At 39.2% G+C, this 22,207-nt stretch overlaps 1 pseudogene; it reads right to left on the reverse strand.

Annotated features, from left to right (window-relative positions):
* Positions 1 to 1,953: 1,953 nt before the first annotated feature.
* Positions 1,954 to 6,033, reverse strand: LOC114491992 (annotated as a pseudogene).
* Between the last annotated feature and the right edge of the window lie 16,174 nt (positions 6,034 to 22,207).

Below are 22,207 nucleotides of genomic sequence, written 5' to 3' on the forward strand. Positions count from 1 at the left end.
GCCTAAGAGTGTAAAAGACCTGTACTCAGAAAATTATAAGACATTGAAGAAAGAAACTGAAGAAGATACAAGTAAGTGGAAGCACATACTGTATTCATGGATAGGAAGGATTAACATTATTAAAATGTCCATACTACCCAAAGCAATCTATAGCTTCCACACAATTCCTATCAAGATTCCAATGACATATTTCACAGAAACTAGAACAAATATTTCAAAAAATTATACAGAAGCACCAAAGGCCCCTTATAACAACAGCAATCCTGAGAAAGAAGAACAAAGTTGGAGGAATCATGCCACCTATTATCAAACTATACTATAAGGCCATAATAATCAAAACAGCCTAGTACTGGCATAAAAACAGACACATAGATCAATGGAACAGAATAGAGAGTCCAGAAATAATCCCAGAACTTTATAGTTAATTAATATTGACAGAGGAAGCAAGCATGTACAATGAGTTAAAAATAATTTATTCAATAAATGGTGTTGGGAAAATTGGATGGATACATGCAGAAAAATGAAACTTAGACCATCTTCTTACACCACACATGAGAATACAATCAAAAGTGATTAAAGACTAAAATGTTAAACAAAAACCATAAAAATCCTAGAAGAAAACATAGGCAGCAAAATCTCAGACATGGCTCATAACAATATTTTATCAGCTATATCTCCCTAGGCAAGGGAAACAAAAGAAAAAATAAACAAATGGGACTACATCAAACTAAAAAGTTTTTGCACAACAAAGGAAATCATTATCAAAATAAAAAGACAGCCCATGCAATGGTAGAATGCATTTGCTGATACATCTGATAAGGGATTAATATCCAAAATTTATAAAGAACTTATAGAACTTACACCAAAAAAACAAACAACCCAATTTAAAAAATGGGCAAATGACCTGAATAGACACTTCTCCAAAGAAGACAGACAGATGGCCAATACAGATAGAAAAAGATGCTCAACATCACTAATCATCAGAGAAATTCAAATAAAAACCTCAATGAGATACAATCTCACATTTGTCAGAATGGCTATCATCAATAAACCAAAAAAAAAAAAAAAAATACCAAGGGTTGATGAGGATCTGGAGAAAGGGGAACACTTTTGTATTGTTTGTGGGAATGAAGATTGGTGCCACCACTATGGAAAGCAATATGGAGATACCTCAAAAAATTAAAAATGAATCTACCCTTTGACCCAGTGATCCCACTTCAGTGCATATATCTGAAGAAACTCAAAAAATTAATTGGAAAGAACATAAGTACCCCTATATTCATTGCAGGATTATTTACAATTGCCAAGATATGGAAGCAGCCCAAGTGTTCATCAGTAGATGAGTGGATAAAACAACTATGGGACATTTGCATTTTGGAATACTACTAAGCTATAAAAAGAAGAAAATGTTACCCTCTGCAACAGCATGGATGGAGCTAGAGAACATTATGCTAAGTGAAATAAGCCAGTCAGAGAAAGATAAATACTATATAATTTCACTCATATGTAGAATCTAATGAACAAACTGAACTAACAATGAAAATGGGAACAGACTCATAGATAGAGAGCAGGATGACAGCTAAGGTAAGGGGAGAGTAGGGGATGGAGGGACTGAGCAAAAAGAAAAGGACTCATGAACATGGACAACAGGGTCAAAATTGCAGGGGAAGAGGCATATAAGGGGGCTTAATGGTAATGGGAAAAACACAATAAAATGACTAAAAATAATTTAAAATATTCTTTTTGCTTTTCCCAGGGTCCTAGAGCATACCTGTTTCCAAAAGATTATTTTATTTTAAAACACACAGGGTTGGACACAAATGCCTTCTGGATCACAGTGGTGGAAACGATCACACCGATTGCTCTAACAGATCACGCCTTCTTCTCCCCGAGCTCTGAGTCTCAAAGTCTTGGAAGAAAGAAGGATCTATCCCTTTACACCCCTATTTGCTGTAATAAGAGTCCTTGGAGATTTTATGACTGAAATTTCCATAACCATTTGGCAATTATTAAAGTTTTGGAGTTGCTGCAGTTGCTGGTTTTCCTACTGGTATCTTACAACCAAGCATTTCTTCTAATTTTGTCATGGCAGGTTCATTTACATTAAATATACAGTTATTATTTACCTTCTTCTTCTCCACCCCACTTAGCCTCACCAAAACTGCTAAGGCATTTTTCTGTACATCAGAAGATAATAGAACTTCCAGCCAAGATGGAGACATAGGTAGACACATAGTGCCACCTCACACAACCAAAAGAAGGACAACAACAATTTAAAAACAAAAACAACTACAACTGACAGAAATTGAACTGTATAGAAGTCTGACAACCAAGGAGTTAAAGAAGAAACATCCATCCAGACTAGTAGGAGGGGTGGAGATGGGCAGTGGGACAGAGAGGACTCATGGCAAAGTGGCAGCAGAGGACTGGGGTGGGCAAGGCGGTGGCTGGTGGAGTGGGCTGTCCCACATTCATGTGCTGATAAACCGGGAGGAACACCTGGGGAGCGAGACAGTCCTCACAACCTGGGGTCCAGCACAGGGAAATAAAGCCTCAAACCACCTATTGAAAACACCTGTGGGGGTTGAGACAGCAGGAGGAGAAACTCCCACCCTCACAGGAGTGTTTGTTGGAGAGACCCACAGGTCCTCTCCTAGAGCTCCCAGGGTCCTAGAACATACACAAGCTCACCCTCCTGGGAGTCAGCACCAGAAGGGCCCAAATTTCTTGTGGGTAGCAGGGCCAGTAACTCAAATCTGGCAAAAAGCAGAGTAAGTGCCATTGTTCCCTCTTGACCCCTTCCTCACATACAGGGTCACAAAGCAGCGACATGGGTTGCCCTGCCCTGGTGAACACCTAAGGCTCTGCTCCTTATATGTAGCAGGTGCACCAAGACAAAAAAAAAAACCAACATGGGCCAAATGGAAGAACAGATCAAATCTCCAGAAAAAAAATACAACTAAGTGATGAGGAGATAGCCAACCTATCACATGTACAGTTCAAAACACTAGTAATCAGGATGCTCACAGGATTGGTTGAATGTGGTCACAAATTAGATGAAAAAATGAAGGCAATGCTAAGTGAAATAAAGGAAAATGTACAGGGAACCAACAGTGACAGGAAGGAAACTGGGATTCTTATCAATGGAGTGGACCAGAAGGAAGAAAGAAACATTCAACCAGAAAAGAATGAAGAAACAAGAATTCAGAAAAGTAAGGAGAGGCTTAGGAACCTCCAGGATATCTTTAAATGTTCCAATATCTGAATTATAGGGGTGCCAGAAGGAGAAAAGAAAGAGCAAGGAATTGAAAACTTATTTGAAAAAATAATGAAGGAGAACTTCCCCATTCTGGCAAAGGAAATAGATTTCTAGGAAGTCTAGGAAGCTCAGAGAGTCCCAAAGAGGCTGGACCCAAGAAGAAACACACCAAGGCACATCATAATTACATTAGCCAAGGTAAAATGAAGGAGAGAATCCTAGAAGCAGCAAGAGATAAGGGGAAATTTACCTACAAAGGAGTTCCCATCAGGCTGTCAGCTGATTTCTCAAAAGAGACCTTACAGGCAAGAAGGGGCTGGAAAGAAGTATTCCAAGTCATGAAAGACAAGGACCTACATCCAAGATTGCTCTATCCAGCAAAGCTTTCATTTAGAATGGAAGGGCAGATAAAGTGCTTCTCAGATAAGGTCAAGTTAAAGTAGTTCATCATCACCAAGCCCTTATTACATGAAACATTAAAGGGACTTATCTAAGAAAAATAAAATAAAAAATATGAACAGCAAAATGACAGCAAACTCACAGTTAACAACCACACCTAAAACAAAAACAAAAACAAACTAAGCAAACAACTAGAGCAGGAACAGAACCACAGAAATGGAGATCACATGGAGGGTTATCAACAGGGAAGTGGGAGGGGGATAGAGGGGGAAAGGTACAGAGAAAAAGTAGCATAGATGGTAGGTAGAAAATAGGGGGGGGGGTTAAGAATAATATGGGAAATGCAGATGCCAAAGAACTTACAAGTATGACATATGGACATGAACTAAAGGGGTGGAATGTGGGTGGGAGGGGGTGTGCAGGGCAGAGGGTAATAAAGGGGGGAATGAGACAACTATAATAACATAATCAATAAAATATGTTTTAAAAAAGAAGATAATACATCATAGCACTGTGAGGCACTTTGATCAAGAAGCTGACTGGTGAACGTCCTAACTCTAGCCAAGTACTGTTTCTCAGTGAAGTGGTCTTCTTCTTTCTTCAAGAGGTATTTGCAAATGATCTGATAACATTCCATAAAAGGTCCTATTTTAAAGGGTCCTATTAAAAATTCTAGCAGTTTTTCTTGTCTCTGTAAATAGGATGTCCCTTGTTGTCACCCAAATGGTCTCACTTTTACAAAGCAGGTGACAAGCTTCTTCAAAGTCCTGTAGCTCATTTCCTGGAAGGAAGATGAACTCCTCCAACAAAAATTGTATAGAAAGCAAAAGTAACTGTAGATATCCTCTTTCCTGCACCCAGGTGCCATCTGCAATGCCAGAGCTGCTAAAGAGGGAGGAACAAAGATGTTGAGCAACGGGTTCCTGTAAGTTGAGCATGTGAAGGGGGTGATATGCTGGTAGATGAGGCCATTGACCACTTCTGAGTCTCTGGCATCCAGTTTCAGAGCCACCTAGTCTTTGAGAAGGCTGGGGACATTGGCATGCAGCAGAATGCTGGACTGGATCACCTCATCTACAGTTTCATTTCCCGGAAAGTAAGAAACCTCTCAAAGGTCTGGGTTAAGCCTTTCAGTCACAGAGTCCTTTCCACCAGAGTGTTGAAACCCATGGGTGGCTAGTTCTGGAGCAGGACAGCAATGACAAGGACCCACAGTCTTAGCACCAGGTTCTCGATCTGCTCAAGCTGCACTTTATAGGCAACCTCAGTGATGAAGGCATGTCCTCCATTGTTTCTGAGGAATGTACCTGGGAACCAAGTTATATGGGCTTCAGCTCATCCTCCCAGTTGCCAGGGATCACAGGGACAAAGGCTGTCTGAAGTACATGTGGATGTTGCCAAAATTTCCAGAGAGAATCTTCCTGGTTTTCAGTAATCCAGTTGTAGACTCTTTTGGCTTAGGAGACCCGAGAAGCCTATACACAGAGTTTCTTCCAATATCTTATCATAACTGATGCTAACTGGAACAAGGTAGGTATCAAAAACTTCTGTTTTGAAAAATGGTTCCATCACAATATTCAGAAGACCAAATTTAGGGGTGAATGTCTTGGCGGAGCACCTTCTTGCCACTTGGAGGAAAAATTCAACAGGAGCATAACCATTCCATAACAGGGTCTTCACATATTCAGAGAACACAGCCCAGTAGAGTCTGTCCCTGCTGAAGGTGCGCCACATGAAGAAGGTGCCCAACATCCACAGCAGCTCCCCAACCATTTTCATGCTTAGGAAGCCCATTCCTGCTGCTATGACAGGTACAGGTAAGTCACAGTTGTATAAAAAGAAGGACAACATCAGAACATTGATGTAACTCTGATAACGGGGCAGCAGGACGACTGGGTGCTCCTGGATGGCTCATTGTCATTTCTGAATACCTTCTTCATTCACACACTTTTGAGAAAATTTGTTTAAATAGTTTGCTCAGTGCAAGGGCAAAAAACCAGATGGCTTCCAGACACAGCTTGTGGTTCATTTCATCCAATATCTGAGAGGCTTCCTCTCAGAGGGTGTCCACGGACCAGAGGAATTCCTTGGAAAACTGTTTATTGACATAGAACACCTCTGTAGAATTGAGGACACTACATTAATATACCACTGGGCTTGCGCGGAATGATTCTCTTATACAGAAGAGGGGTGTCGCACTTCATCACAAACTTCAAGTCACTGACATGCCTCCTTTCCTCTAAAATATCTTCAAACTCATCCCGCTTCTTGAGCTCCTTTGAGTAAAGGAGCAGGACAGTGCTGGGACAGGTGGAGCTGATGGAAAAACATGAGTGAGATGGACTTGGTGCGGCTGCCATCCCGGGTGGGGCCTGGGATGCTTTGCTAGGAGGTGGTGGTGTGGCGGCTGGGGGCCAATTTAAAATATTTTTTAAAAAATAATGTTATACATGTGAACCTATACAGTGTGTAATTTTGAGACTGACTTTTTTCTTTTAACTTACCATAATGCCCTGAGACCTCTCCAAACTGGTGTATATATTGATAATTGATTCCTTTGTATTTCAGAGTAGTATTCCATTGTATAGATTTCCCTCAGTTCGTTTATTATTTCACCTTTGAAAGGACATTTATGTTGTTTCCAACTAGGCCTATTGTAAATAAAACTGTTGAGAATATTTGTGTACAAGTTTTCTGTGAGCATAAGCTTTCATTTCTCCAGGATAAATGCCCAATTGTGCACCTGCTAGGTTGTATGGTAAGTATAAGAAACTGCCAAACTCTTTTTCAGAGTAACTGCCCCATTTGCATTTTCACCAGGAATATCCAAGTGATCCAATTCCTCTGCATTCTTGTGAGCATTTAGTATTATTAATATTTTCCCCCAGGTTAATTGGTGTGTAGTGGAGTAATCATTTATTTTCAAGATCAGTATTACCTTCCTTTCTTTATATGTCCAATTTAAATTGAGCACTGTTTAAATAATAAAAGAGTGCTTCCCAAACATAAAATTATCATAAAAACACAAATGATTACATGAACCTGAGAATAGCTATTGCAGATGAAATCTCAATGGATGGCGTTTACTGAGTTCAGTGATCTGGTCTCAGCTCTAAATATTCAGAAACTTTATTTTATTCATTGACCTACATATAAAAGGATACACAGGTGTTGGATCATACCGAACAAACTCCTAAGAGACTTGTCTGCAACCTAGAATGTCAGGTATAATAATCTCAGACAAACCTGGCTCACAGAGAGGGTATTATCTATGGTGGGTCTACTCAAGAGCCCAAATCTCAGAGCAAACATTTACTGAAGGAGAGCACAGCACATGGCCATTATTGCAGGCAATTTTGCAACACCCTGCAGCCTGAGAGAAGGCTCTCTTTACTTTAGACTTAACATTGCAACATAAACCTGCTTCTTTCAACTTCCATTAACATGTTAATTCCCAAATGTGTGACCAGTTTTAGTGTATTTTGACAAGCTGACTTCCTAAGAGTAAGTTTAGGCTTACTCTTACGGAGCAGTAAACTACCTCTAAGTCGTAGATTAATTCTAAACTTATAAGCAGTCAGTTGCAACCTTAGCATGTAATTTTTTAAATATATATATATATATATTTAAGATTTTATTTATATATTTTTAGAGAGGGAAGGGAGGGAGAAAGAGAGAGAGAGAGAAACATCAATGTGCAGTTGCTGGGGGCCATGCCCTGCAACCCAGGTATGTGGCCTGACTGGGAATCCAACCTGCGACACTTTGGTTCACAGCTCGTGCTCAATCCACTAAGCTATGCCAGCCAGGGCATGTAAAAACAGTACAGGTCCACAATAAATAATTCAGACTTGCAAGTCTTGAGCATGTCATTCCCAATGTGACGGCATTGACCTCTTGCTGACACTTTAACATACTTACCTTTTATCCTAAATTTTAAGATCTATTTATAGGAAACCTATCCACTCGAAATGGCAAATGTAGCCTGGACCTATTGGAAAGCCCATAGGTATGTGACAGCACACAGGACACCAAACCCATGAATTGTCTCTCCCGTGGGAAACCAGGCCTGCATTGTACATAGGCTGCTTTGTGACTTACTCTTGCTAAAATTCCCCTACCCTGAGTTGAAGCAGCAAACGCTTACTGCATATTTTTAAAGTAACTTCCTGAAGTTTGTACTAATTCTCCCAAGGACAGAGTATAACCAGAACAATTACTCTTATCATTCCCTTACATTTGCAATATTTTTTCCTTGTTAATCCATAAGAAGTAATCAGTAACATCCTTTCCTTTGTTATCTGTAAAAAGTAATTACCTGAGGCAAACCTGAGCATAATGAATGAGAACCTTCTTTGATGTATACTATTAGAAAGCTTGTCAAGGCAAGGGTCAGGGTGCTCTCCCCTTGAGAGAGTGGCCATGCCATCCCTTTTCCTCCACAGGACTTTGGAGGTCCATGTGAATTTGTCTCATCTCATCCACAACACCATGAACACTGCCTCATCACTATTTACTTTGGTATTTATGTCACTCTATCAGTGGACTGAATATAAATTATTTAGATAATCTCATTGATACTTGTTTGAATTCTAACTGTAGAAAATGGTATTTACCACAAATCCAAAAGAGCTCTGGTAATTGCCAACATTCCAAATATAACTGAGTTATTCTAATCACTGTAGCTGGCTCTTCATCGTGGTACAGAGTATGGGAAAAAGACTGGAAACTGCTTTAAAGTTCAAGACTTTATTTGGTTCCTTGAGTTTAAATTGATCTTTCTCAAAGGCTAACATATTTCCTTTTTGAAAATGTCTTTATTACATTCAAACTGTTTGAAATTATCTTCCTTTGTGATTGTGGTTGAGTCAAATATTATTTTTATTGAGTTAATTTGGCTGTGTTTGTTACAGGCTAAAAGATTTCAAAGTCTAGTGGCTAATACAAGATAAAAGTTGATTGTTGTCTCACATATAAAGATCCAGAGATTATCATCTCTGCCTTTCCCTTTATGAGCCTTCCACCTCTGGGTCTCAAACAGCTGCTCCACACCCATCATATCTACATCCCAAAGAGTAAGAAAAAAGGAAAAGAACTATGCATTACCCATTTCTTTAAGGGTATAACCTGGAAGAGGCACATATCACTTCGTTTGCCACTCTACTGTCAAGAAATGAGTCACAAAAGTATAAGTAGCTACAAGCATCTGGGAAATAGAGTCCCCAGCTGAAAAGCAGAGTGCCCCACTATGACCCAGCTATTTTACTGTTACAGAAAGAAGGACAAATAGGTTTAGGTAGACAATTCATAATCTCTCCCACAGTGACCGGTTAGTTATTCCTCAATTATATCCAGCTTCTTATCTCTTCCATTATTTTCCGTATATCACCAAGTCCAAGTATAAGTGACATGAACTGGAAAAACAAGATCTTTTGCACTCAAACACATGGTTTAAATTAAAATCCAAGAAACTTCCTGAGTGCTTATAGAGTTAAGAATGTGAAGGGCACCCCTGTACTCTGGTTTCTTGATACCATTCACCAATTTCTACTGATAAGTGATTATACTTGATTGATACACAAAGGGATATGGATAGAAGGGTGAGGGAAAGTGTTTCTAAAAATTGTAGACAGAAGTCTCTCTGAGAGTAAAGTTTAAGGGTTATTTTTTCTTTGCAACCTTCTCATAGTAATAGTAAGTCATAGAAATTGTAGTGGTAAATAAGAGGAATACAAGTTGCCTGTTTTTGCTCACTTGCTGTGTGTCAGGTCTTTCCTAAGTTACTTGACTAAACTATTTTATTGGGTCCTCATAATAATCCTTAGAGATAAATAATTTCCTCTTGAAAGTGAAGCTGAAACAAAGGGAGGTAAAGTATCTTGCTATAAGTTGCATGGAAAGTAAGTAGTAAAGCCAGCATTTTCATTTAGGCAGCCCTTCCTGTCATAGGTCATGCCTAAGAGCTCCACTTTACGAAGGCAATATGCTTTATATGTATATTAGCTCATTTTACCTTCACAGTAGTATCATGGTACTATTTACAGATGGGGAAATGGAGGGTTAAAATGATTAGATAACTCTTCTTAAGCCACATACCTATCCACTAATGGAGCCAGGATTTAAACCCAGGCAGTCTGATACTTATCCTCCAAACTAATACAGATCTCAGGCTCAGAGCCATGCTCACTAGGAGCACCCTCATACTGGGCAAGGGAGCATAAACTGATATGACTGTATTGTCTCCTAATAACCTTTTCATTCTGCCTTCTAATTCAGCCAGAGCTACTGGAATATCAAGTTAAAACAACTTCCCAAGGGGGAACAGGTGGGTTTGGAAAAGTACATTTGTTTTGTCTGATGACTCATCTTTGTCCTGCGTCTCGTAAAAATGAAGTTGTTTTGTCTCACTGTGGCCCTGGTTATACCCAGAGATATCTTGAGTTTGTCATCTTTGTCTGGCTATAAAAATAAAACCAGATGGCATGCTGTAGGTAGGAGCACAAAGATTGAGTACAGGGGTGGGAGGTCTGAGAGATCAAGTGAGTGATGGGAAATTTCTTAGCAACACCACTGCAATGCCTTCCCATCTCTCTTCTCTCTCTCCCTCTCTCTCTCTGTTTCTCTTTCTCCCTCTCTCTCTCTCTCTCTCACACACACACACACAGTCTTAAAACACACTGGAGACAGCTGTGTAGGAGCACCTATATCCAAGCATTTTCCTAGACTCCAGATGCCTGACAGCAAGGTCAACCCTAGGAAAACTGTAAAGTGCAATACATAAAATCTCCTTTACTCCTTCTCTGTTTGTCTTCTTTCTGTTTTTGTCTTTTGGTGTCATCAAGGTGCCCTCTTGAGCGTTGCAAATTTCTCATAAAAGCTGCTGCTCTAACTACAGCCCTCTGTCCCTGTCTGTGCTGAACCAATTCATTCATTTATTCAACAGATATGTCCAGAATGGTTACTATGAGCCAGGTACTATTCTAGACTCTTGAGATACATTAGTGAGAAAAACAATTAAATGTCCTACCAATCAGAAGCTTGCATTCTAGCAGGAAAAGGTAGAAAACAAACACAATGCATTATAAATGAGTAAATAACTTAGATTGTTAAATCATTATTATTATATAAAAAAGAAAAACTGTTGAGCTGGGAAGAAAGATCAATAGAGCTGAAGGGAGAAGCAAAGGCATAGTTTGCAATGTTAAATAACACGGTCAGAAGAGGTCTCACTGAGGAGAAACTGGAGCAAAGACATTAAGGTTGGGAGAGGGTGAGCCAAGTAGATAAATTAGGAAAGAACATTTGGGGCATAAGAAAAAGCAAGTACAAAAGCCCCAGGGCAGAGTGTGTCAGAAAGGTTGGAGGAGCAGCAAGGAGGCCAGAGCTGTGGAACACAGCAAGGGAATGGAGAGGAGTAGGAAGTGGGGTCAGCGAGATCATGGTAGCCATAGCTTTAGACCTTGTAGGCCAGTGCAAGCAAGGATGTGGGCTGTTAGAGTGGGTGTAAATGGAAAGTAAATTACATTTCCTCTTGAGTTTAATTGATAAAGACAGGCTAACCTCTTTTAAGAAAATATATAAAAAATCTTAAGAAAGAACATAATGGGGAGGACCAATGACCTATCCAACTCTGTCTTCTACATCTAAAGTGTTTCCAGCCTGCTGAGTAGAGAGCCTTGTGCTTTATACTGATCACTAGCCTCAGACTCTTATGCAGACGTGCACATAATCCTATTTTAAGATATATTCTTTTAGTTTGCATAAACTTTTGTGAGAAGATTATCTGTATGTTGAAGATAGGAGGTTCCAACCCTTAAAGCTTACTCCAACCATGCCAGCCTTATGTCCCCATAACCCAGACTTCTATAAAATTAAACAACAGTTTGAGGATTTAGGTGTCTTAGACATTAAGAAACTAATTTAAAGCCACAAGTTTCTCTTTTCAGCCCCAAATAAATAATTCGATGAAGTGATTCTTTTCTCTGGTTTTCATTTTGTACTAATTACAATTTATCCATTACTTAATTGAGAAGGGCTAGGTGGCATAAACTTATTAAACATTTAAGGGGAAATATTTATATTTGTATTTAGAAGAAAATTTTATTCAACTCGTAAGGGCACTGTATTTATTCAGAAAAAAATGCCGATAAGCTATTTGGTGACAGGTGAGACCTCAGAGGAATGTGTGAGTAACAAAAGAAAACTGATGAAATACCAGTGAATTAAGGGGAAGGAATGAGAGGCTGGAGCAAAGCTACCCTTCAGGAGAAGAAAGGAGACAAGCAGGCCAGGGACAAGGGCAGGGAAAGGAGAAGCACTGTGGAACGGGATGACCACAAAGGGACAAAGAAGAGCAAACATGCCAGCTGTGGATTTTTTACCTGGATTTCTGCAACTTGTGTTCTGTGGCCTTTTCTCTCCAACCCCACAAAGGGACGCTAACATATAGGTCTTTAGTGATCTTAAACTATTTAAACTTTTAAAAAGCAGCCCTGAGACAATATAGACATGAAATCTGCAGACATATAACTCTATTTTAATAAATAGTAATGATTTTTCCCTTAGGAATTTTTAATGCTCGAATGCTTTAGAGCACCTACGGTCATTATCTCTTCCTGGTGAAGAAGGAAATGGGCACTTATTATTAACCCTAGATTGCACGAGATGACATCACCAAGGCAACAAGAAAGCAAATGGCTTAGAAAGGAAAAGGGGAAATGTTAACTATATCACAGGGCAAGTCTTCTCAACCTTGGCACTACTAGCATTCTAGACAAAAAAAATCTTTGTGAAAACATAAGGAAGGGGTGAGGGGACTTAATTGCAGAATGTTCACCAGTATTCCTGGTGATACTAAGTAGCATTAAGACACCAGTAGCACCTTCCCAGTCATGGCCATCAAAAATGTCTGCAGACTGTGCCCAATGCAGTTGCCCCCGGTTGACCCTGGCTGTCATGGAATGACCCTGTTGGGCCATTCATAACTCTTAGCTCACGTTCACTTTCCAAAACTATCCAAAAATGATCAGGAAGTTGATATCTCTGTACTTTTGAAAAAATACCACTGAAGTGGAGATTAAATGTGGACAGAAATAAAAAATAAATTTCAGAATTTGGGTTAGATGCAATCCAACCTTAGTGTTTTTGCAGTGACTATGTGGATATTTTGCATGAATAGACAAGAAACTACTTTACATAAATTAGTGTTTGTTGATGTTATCAAGAAATGTAACCCGTATAAAAAAATGTTATCAATTGCTGAGGAACTAGAAGGCTGAAGCTTTTATTTCCTTGGTCAAAAGGTGAGCCTAGCTATTCCTTTCTTCTTTTAAGTAAAATAAAGACACAGTTTGAAAATGCACCTACCTATTTAGCTCAAAAGTTAAGTCTTGTCTGGCTGTAATGTAAAAATAGCCATTCCTCTGTCTGAACATGAAAATAGCACTTCCCGACAACAGCCCAATGTCTTAGAGCTGCAAAAGATGTTTACTTTCATTAAAAAAGTCTTTTCCTCTAGCTTTTATTTTTGAATTGTGTAGGTGTTCTAGTAGAGGTAAGCAGATATATAAGGCTCAGAGACAAACCTATAAGAGCACACTTTCCACAGTAGCTGAAAAAGTCTTGTGATACTCACAACTTTCTATGTGGTAGGTTGAGAATATATGCTGGTAAAATGCATATCCTACTCCTCTTTAGAAAAGTTTTGTGTATATTGAAATAATGATAATGGTCATAACTAACTGCCTAATTTCTGCAGAATACTTTATATTCATTTATTCATTCATTCATTTATTCATTCAGCAAATACTTATTGAATATCTGCCATGCGCTTAGCAGTCTAGTGTCTCTCAACTCTGCTGTTGTAGAGCAAAATCAGCCATAGTCAAGACCTTAACAAATGAATATGCTTGTGTTCCAATAAAATTTTATTTGCAAAAATGAGGGGTCATAGTTTGTCAACTTCTGAAATAGGGTAAAAGGAATCAGGAGTTCAAATGTGTCATCAATTGTAAATAGGATGATCATTGTGAGTCTCATTGAGAAGGTAACAATCAATCAAAAACTAGAAGTAGGTGAGCAAGTGAGACTTGTGGCTCCAGAGAGGAAGAGAATTCCAGATAGAGGGGGCAGCCAGTCCTAAAGTCCCATGGCAGTGATGTGTCTGGTGTGCTTTGAAGCTTAGGAAGTAGCTCAGTCTAGCTAAGAGAGAATGTGGGTAACCATGTTTGTAACCACTTCAGCTGGTATCTCCAATTCATTTTCTCTTTCTTCCTTTCTTCCCCTTTCTGATGAATGAAACATGTTTTACTATACTGAGTAAGGGCTCAGAACTAGACCTTTTCCTGACTAGGAAAGGTAAGCCAACATTGATATGTTTTATTTTGTTCCTGTTGAAGCCTTGGTTTAACTCTATATCAAGAACAGGGGCAACAGATGAAGGGAAGAACATCTAACTACCAAGCTTTCCACGAGGAATCTTTAACTAACACACCCTAATCCTCAGCAGGGCTGGCAGAATGAAAGTTTATAATAAAAAAAAGAAACTAAAAATACTGCCTTTTTATTCACCTGACTGTTTTGTTCATGGAGTTCTTTTAAGAGGCAGCTGACCATGATGTTTTTACAGAATCAGGAGACAGGCTATTTCTAAATTGTCAACAAAGCCACCTTTTAAAAAGAATTATCTGACTCCAGGATCCTGATGTGCTGGAGAGGAAGAATAACATGAGCCTCCAGAGAAAAGCGAATGAGTTTTCTCAAGTCCACAGGCTCACTCAGAGTGAGCCAGCACACCTGTGTCTGCCACTGAGGTGTGCTGACCCAGCTTGGTGTTGGGGGGTGGGGACATGAGTGGGTAAAATTGCTTTTCATGAAATGTCTGATAAAGTCAGCTTATAGGGTAACTTGGAATAATAACTTTTAAATTATATCCCATCTTGTTCCACAAAAGTATTGTTTTTATGAAAGGATAATACAGACAAGAATAGAGGGTAAAAACAAAAAGCCTGGGTAAGATTAGCAAGCCAAAACACATACACAGGCTGCCAACACCTCACTGTCCTCTCAGCCCTGTCCCATGCCTTCTCCACCTTTCTCTGTACTTCAGCCCCCCTGGAATTCTTTCAGCTGCCAGAATGCATGGCAGTGCTGTCCCCTTCTGGCTGGGAATGCTAATGCCCCACCTCTGTCACTCAGGTAACTCCTACTCACCTTTGGGTTCAAAGGGCACTTTTTCAAATTAAGTCAAGTCCTCCTGCTTTTAACTCTCATGGTATGAAGCGTTCTTTCCTCCATAGCACTTTTTAGCTTGTAGTTTACATATTCATCTGAGTGATTAATGAATATCTATCAGCCTCTCCCACTAAGACGGAGGCTTCATGAGGACCGCAATCCTCTTCTTGTGTTCCCCATCATATCTCCACCAGTGTCTGATGTATAATGGTCACTGTACAAATATTAGTTAAATAACAGAAGCCTTCCAGCAATCAAAGGAAAGAGATAAACATGGTAAGTTAAAATATTTACAAAGTCAGCAAGTAAAAGCAAACAGCTTTTCCTACATTTTGAGCAAAATTTCTCCGATGGGTCCTCACAAACATAACATTGTGTGAGTTTGTTAACAACATCCTTATACTGATACAAGGAACACATTTGCAAACAGCTGTTTCTTACATCGTCACTCAGTGCAGTCCCGAGTCAACACACCAAGTCAGCGTTCAATAGAAACAATGCTAGGTGATCCGAGCACAGTTTTCTCAGGGTTCTGGTGCAAAGGTAAAATAACATTAGTGAAACAGAGGGAGAAGGATGCACGTCCTTTGGGCCCTCCCCCATACATGTTTCTTACAGTCAGGACTATGGCCTGATGAGACAGCTGAGAACTGGTTATATTCTCTGTGAACACATAAAGCGCAAACCCACATTCACTTTGACAATTAGCTAGAAGAAGGGTGATTATTCAATTGACTTGTTCAGAGTAGAACATGCATTCAGTTGGAGAAAGAATTGACTCATGGGTTCCATTCATTTTTGAAAGAAGAGCATGGTTCACACTCCCCTCTTGTGGCCACTTTCAAGTAAATATACTGGCTTCCACACAGGAGCAGAGTAAAGCAAATGAGCAATCAGGCTTCTTCATTCAAGTCAGGTGACCTGAGAATCACTTATTCATTTATTCTTAACTTCTCTAGAATGCCAGACCAATTTTTGGAAAACTGGCATGTTTAACTGCATCTTAAAACAAGGATCAATAGATGTACTTAATTTGCAATGATCAATGTTTAAAAATCTCAACATTTGAGCTAAAGCTGGTGGAAGGTTTGATGCAAAAACATGCGAGGCCTGATCATCTATTGCACAGGACCCTTCCTTAATTATATGGGCCTTCTCTCAATCTGCTCCATTTAGCTAGCACACCATGGGTTTGGGAGTTTTGGAGAGTGTGGGAAGGAATGATCTGGTGAATTAAGCAATCAGTAGAGTCACCAAATATTCATTTTACACATATTTATTGAACAATTACCACTGTAGGAAAGCAAGGTTATATAAGAAAAAATCCCAGTTTTAAAATATCATCTAATAAGGAAAGGTGACATGTATACATATACTTGTATTACCTGATGAAAGTGATACATACCCCCCAAATTAAATTAATGTGCTATTTTTCTATGATAAAGGACATAGCCAGAGATGGGAAGTAAAGAGGGCAGATGATGAGCTGCTTCCTCTCAGTCGATACATTCTAGTGCAGGACAAATATAGAAACAGTACTTACTCTAAAAACTTTATCAAAAATTATGCTATTCACCTCAGACCCATGAGGGTGTGTGTGTGTGTGTGTGTGTGTGTGTCTGTTACGTGCCCCTGAGTCAGCTCCAACTCCTGGTGACCCTATAAATGAGTGGTGTCCACAGTGTTTTGTCCTCAACAGTTCTGCTCAGCTCCCGTAGCATGCATTAGAAAGGAAATCATTTTTTAAAAACACTCAGAAAATAACAAGTGTTGGCAAGGATAAGGAGAAATTTGGACCCTTGCATGCTGTTGTTGGGAATGTAAAATGCTACAGCTACTGTGGAAAATAACATAACCATTCTTCAAAAAACTTAAAATAAGGTTACCATATGGTCCAACAATTTCCTCCCTGGGTGTGTACCCAAGAGAATTGAAAGCCAGTCTCAAAGAGTTATTTGCACACCCACGTTCACAGCAGCATGATTTACAACAGCTAAAATGTACAAGCAATACAAATGTGCACTGACAGAGGGTCAATAAGCAAAAGGTGGTATATACATACAATGGGATATTACTCAGCCTTAAAAAGGAAGGAAATTCTGACATGGGTTACAACACAGATGATATTATGCTAAGTAAAATAAACCAAAGACAAATACTGCATGATTCCACTCCTGTGAGGCACTTCATGACAGGATCATAGAGATAAGAATAGAAACGTTACTGCCAGGACTCAGAGGGGTGGGAGGGAGTGGGGGATACTGTCTCATGGGTACAGTTTCAGGTTTACCAGATGAAAAGAGTTATGGAGCTAGACAGTGCTGAGGGTTGCACAACATTATCACTAAACTGAATGCTTAAAGTGGATAAGGGGGTACATTTTACCTCATATGTATTTTACCACAATAAAATTATTTTTAAAAATATGCTGTTGAAACAAAGACTTAATACCTAACTTGATTTCAGTTTTGGCCTTGCCCAGGAAGGTCACCTAAACTGGATAATCTGGAATTTTCTGGTCAGCATCAGTGAGATAATCTGCCTAGTACACCCTATTGTCTCCCCACCTGAGGTGACCTTTCCAGAAATAATCCATTTTTTTAGTATATGACTTCCTTGTTCCACTCCTTCTATGCCTTTAAAAAACTTTCCTTTTCTGTAGCTCTTTGAAGATTCTTAGTTGGATCTTGGTTTGGCCAAAAAATTCATTTTGTTTTTTTCCCTATGATGGCTGTAGTAGCACTTAGTTGTCTTGAACTTCATTCATATTTTTTATTAGATTGTACTGTAACAGCTGTCTTATCAGCGTGCATTTAAAAAAGCTTATTAAAACTGGTGAATTTTGTATAGCTATTTTAATACTAAAGATGAAAGAAAGTATGCAACATTTTTGGCATACTATACTTTATTATTTCAAGAAAGGCAAAAATGCAACTGAAATGCAAAAGAAAAGATTTGTGCAGTGTATGGAGAAGGTGCTGTGACTGATCGAACATGGCAAAAGTGGTTTGTGAAGTTTCATGCTGGAGACTTCTCACCGGACAATACTCCACAAGTGGGTAGATGGGATGAAGTTCATAGCAATTAAATCAAGACAATAATTGAGAATGATCAATGTTATACTATGTGAGAGATAGCCAGTTTACTCAAAATATACAAGTCAATAAAGTTATTGGTGAAAATGAAAAATGTGTCTTTCATTTTACTGAAAAAATTAAATGGACTTTTTGGCCAACCCGATACTTGCTTAATGGGATGCTACCAGCTCATAAATTGTACAATAAAGCCAAGTAGATCTTTGGCATTCAAAAAAATATGCTACTGAAATTCAGAGAAAGAATAACTTCCAATTAAAGGTAGCAAAGAAGGCTTTTTGGAAAGGACGCATCTACATTGGACTTTGAAGGATTGGTAGGATTTAAGCATGAAGGTTTCAAGCAGAGGAAACTACCTAGACAAAGCATCAAGGTAGAAGCAAGGAAAAGTGAGTGGAGGGAAGAGAATACATAAAGTGGCAGATCTCTTTAAATGCTTGGTTCATAAGTTCAGAACTGACTTGGTAGGCAGTGAGGAAGTAGTGAAAGCACATGGAAGAGATATTCATTGTACTATTTTTGCTAAATCTCAACCAACTGTTAGCATACCATGTGAGAAGTGCTAACAAGATGTAAAATATTAGAATTATGAAAATTTTGCATTTCCTCTGAAAAGCAACTATAATGTTTTCCAAAAGTTATTCCAACTTGTTCCTTTATGAACTTTTTAGGGTAATGAATACTGATATAAGCATTTTATAAAGTTCAATAGGAAAACATGAATGACTCAGTTTCTCCACACACAGTAATTGATTACAGCAGAGCAAAAATTGCATATTTTTATACATTTGTGTTTCAGTCAGTTGGTGAGGCTCACTAGTCAAGGGGGCAAAATCAGTTCTTGGGAGGGGCAAAAATTCCGATTATTTTTAATATGTATAAAATACAGCTATAGACATAGTACATAAATACCACAGTATGTCTGTGGTATTACAATTTCACTGAGCAGGGTGAGGGTGGAGACACAGGAAAAAATATTCAAAAACCCCTTGGGAAAGTGATCATGAAAAGAAATTTTTCAGAAATACTAAACTAGAGAGGACAGACATGGCACAAATTGTTCATTTTGTCTCCGTTTGAGTGGCCAGCCAGTTAATACTAGTGTACACTCTAGCCAGTCCTAATCTGGTTCTCTTACCATTTGCTAGAGCTTGACCCTCAGTGTAGTGCCACCAACACTCATGTGTACAACCAGACCACGTGGAGTCTCCACAACACACCCAGTGTGCTCTTTCACATCCGAAATACTGACAAAAATACAAATGCCGTTGCTCAAAACAAGAAGAAATCACAATCACTGAAACAAATTTCCAGAACAGGATCGCTTCATTACACAAACAGTACTTCTTAGTCTAAAGCATCTTACTCTGGAAACTTAACACTAGAGCCAAAAAAACATCAGACAGATTTGGAATGGGGAAGCTTTTGGCTAGCAACAGCAGAGTGACCTCATCCATGAGATGGCCTCAGTATAATCTTCAGTCTTGTTGAACAAGACACATCCTGCAAGTCAAACACGCAGAAATATTAAGAAGTCCAGCTGCATCTCACTTGGACAAGAGATCCGCACACCAGGCGATTTGATAGATTGGGCTCTGTGTTAATCCCAAGGTGAGGTCAGAACAAGAGAATAGCTACACAGCTCACATTACTAGTGTGTAGTCCACCTCAATTTTCCCAAACTCAATGAGGGTTCTGTTCTGTCTGAGAAAAGTCAGTGGCATAGGACTCCAGGGACTGATGTGAGCAGCTGCTGTTTTTACAGAGCTTGATTTAAAGGATGTTTTTCATCCTTCTGCCTGAAAGTCATCATCCCTTACAGAGTATATCAGCAGTTTTTATGGAAAGAGAAGGCATTCTAATTTCTATTACAGAAAGCTCCATGACAATCTCCAGCAACATCTGGCTTCCATATTAGTGGCCTGCATCATCATCTTTTATTATTATTATTAATTATTAATTAAGCCTTAGGGCAGCCATGCATTTGACAAAGCTCTGTGCAAACATCATCCCTTTTCCTTGAAATTACCCTCTGAGGTAGGTATTATTATCATCCTCATTTGACAGATAAAGGCATGGAGACACAGAGAGATTAAGTAATTTACCCAAGGTCACACAGCTAGAAAGTCTCAGAACTATGACTTGAATTCAGGTCTGTCTGACTCATCAATTCTCTACTATATGTCTTCCAGACAGAGGAAGAATTTTTAATGTATTCTATGCTCTAAGAGCTTATTCAGCATAATTTAAATTAAGAGGTAGTATAATTTATCTATGCTTGTATACAATGGCATCAATCATTAGCAAGATCTTATTAGGCCTTCTGAACATCGTTCATTAATCTGGCACCTGATAAGGAGGTAGGCACAGATGATTGAAAGTACTAGAAAATGGAAAGCATCAAACTCTTAATGTCCTTCAATTTAAAATTAACTAGTTCCGAGTCAAAATGCAGGATATATGTGCCTACGTATAACTTTTGGGGCTGGAACTCAGATACATGTGTCTAGTACATTACTAATGGATTTGATAGTCCATGTTCATAATCCCAATACCATCAGACTGGGTTCTTTCGGAATCTTTCATAGGTGACTAAACCTTCTCAGAGGACAACAAAAATAAAAGATTTCTTGCTATTGGGAAGAAGGACTTTAGGGATACGGAAAAGGAGACAGCTCTTGACTACGAAATGAAAATGTGCTCACACACAGATACAAAAATATCATCGCGAACTTGACCACATAAAAACAGCTGTAAATTTTGATTAAACTAACAATGATCTTTAAAAATTCCAGGAAAAAGAAAATACATGTTAAAAAATCTGTTTTGTTCCTCAGGCCTCTGCGACTTTACTTCTATGGCTTTCAACTTCATTCTTTAAATTCAGCCATCCATCTCAAAGTTATGCTCAATCATTATTTTCCTGATGTCCTCAAAGATTTCTCATGTTCCTAGGATCCAAATTTTCACATGATAACTCCCATTTCGTAATCTCTTGTCAAGGCTCCTCTGGGATTATCCACAACCTGGGAAACTGCGTGCGGCCACCCCCTCTTGTTGAGCTGCACTGTGGTTGGTAGACCGAGCTCCCTCTAGTGGGCAGCGCTGTCACTGCCACCAGTCTCACCAGGCACTCTGCCGCTGCTGAGCACTGTCACTGCCAGTCAACGCCACTGGCTGCCACCACCCCAAGGGGGCTACACTGTGCGTTGTTGCCTGTAGTTAAAGCCTCTGAGATCACAAAGTAGCTTTGTGTGTTCTGGAGTCATCGACACACCAAACAGTGCTGTGCTTTTCATTATACTGAGTCAACTGGGTATGAAGGTAGGGCTGCTTATGCCCCAGGTTTTCAAGCGTTTCAATTAAATTACTTGTTTCAGTTAAACCCAGAATTCCTTTCTCCCGAAAATGTGCTTGAGTCCATTGAGGGCTGGGCTAGGGTCAAATCTAAGGGATATAAACTATTCCACCACGCTACTGGTTATATTATTGAGCTAATCTTGTCTGCCTAGCTTCCTGTTCCTTTAGAGTGAACCTTTCCCAAGATGTCCTTGGCTCCTCCTGGACCCACCCTACTCATTCCTCAGACATGTCCAAATTTAATCAGTAGTGTATAAAACTAGGTTCCAACTGAACCCACAGACCAGAGATCAGAATTTATTCACAAATAGCAATCACCTTTTTTTGAGTTGTGCTGATATCAACACTGAAGAATAAAACATCACAGTTTGTTAGTGTGTCATGAAATTTCTTTGCTTAATTGGACTTCAACCCTTTCCCATGACCTATCCACAAAGGTATGTTGTAGGAAACCACTAAAAGAAACATGATATTGGCAAGGATGTTAGAAGGGTACCATTTGCTGCTTTACATAGTGTATTACATGTTTTTCTGGAATTTTTTACATTATGAATTCTACCACTAATCATATTTTCCTCATTCCTTTGGTCAGCCAGAAGTTTAGAGTCAAATCTGCAACTTGCCTTGTAGTGGGTTGATTGTGTCCCTCAAAAAAGTACATTCAAGTCTCAAACCCCTGGGAGCTATGAATGGAACTTCATGTGGAAATAGGGTCTTTGCAGATATAATTAAATGAAGATAAAGTCATACTGGATTAGGATAGACCTTAGCTCCAATTACTAGTGTCCTTGTAAGAAAGAAGGACACAGAAATTCAGAGATGACACACAGAGGGAAGAAGACCATGTGAAGATGATGGAGAG

Source organism: Phyllostomus discolor, chromosome 1 (genome assembly GCF_004126475.2).
Source record: "Phyllostomus discolor isolate MPI-MPIP mPhyDis1 chromosome 1, mPhyDis1.pri.v3, whole genome shotgun sequence".
NCBI classification, from domain to species: domain Eukaryota; kingdom Metazoa; phylum Chordata; class Mammalia; order Chiroptera; family Phyllostomidae; genus Phyllostomus; species Phyllostomus discolor.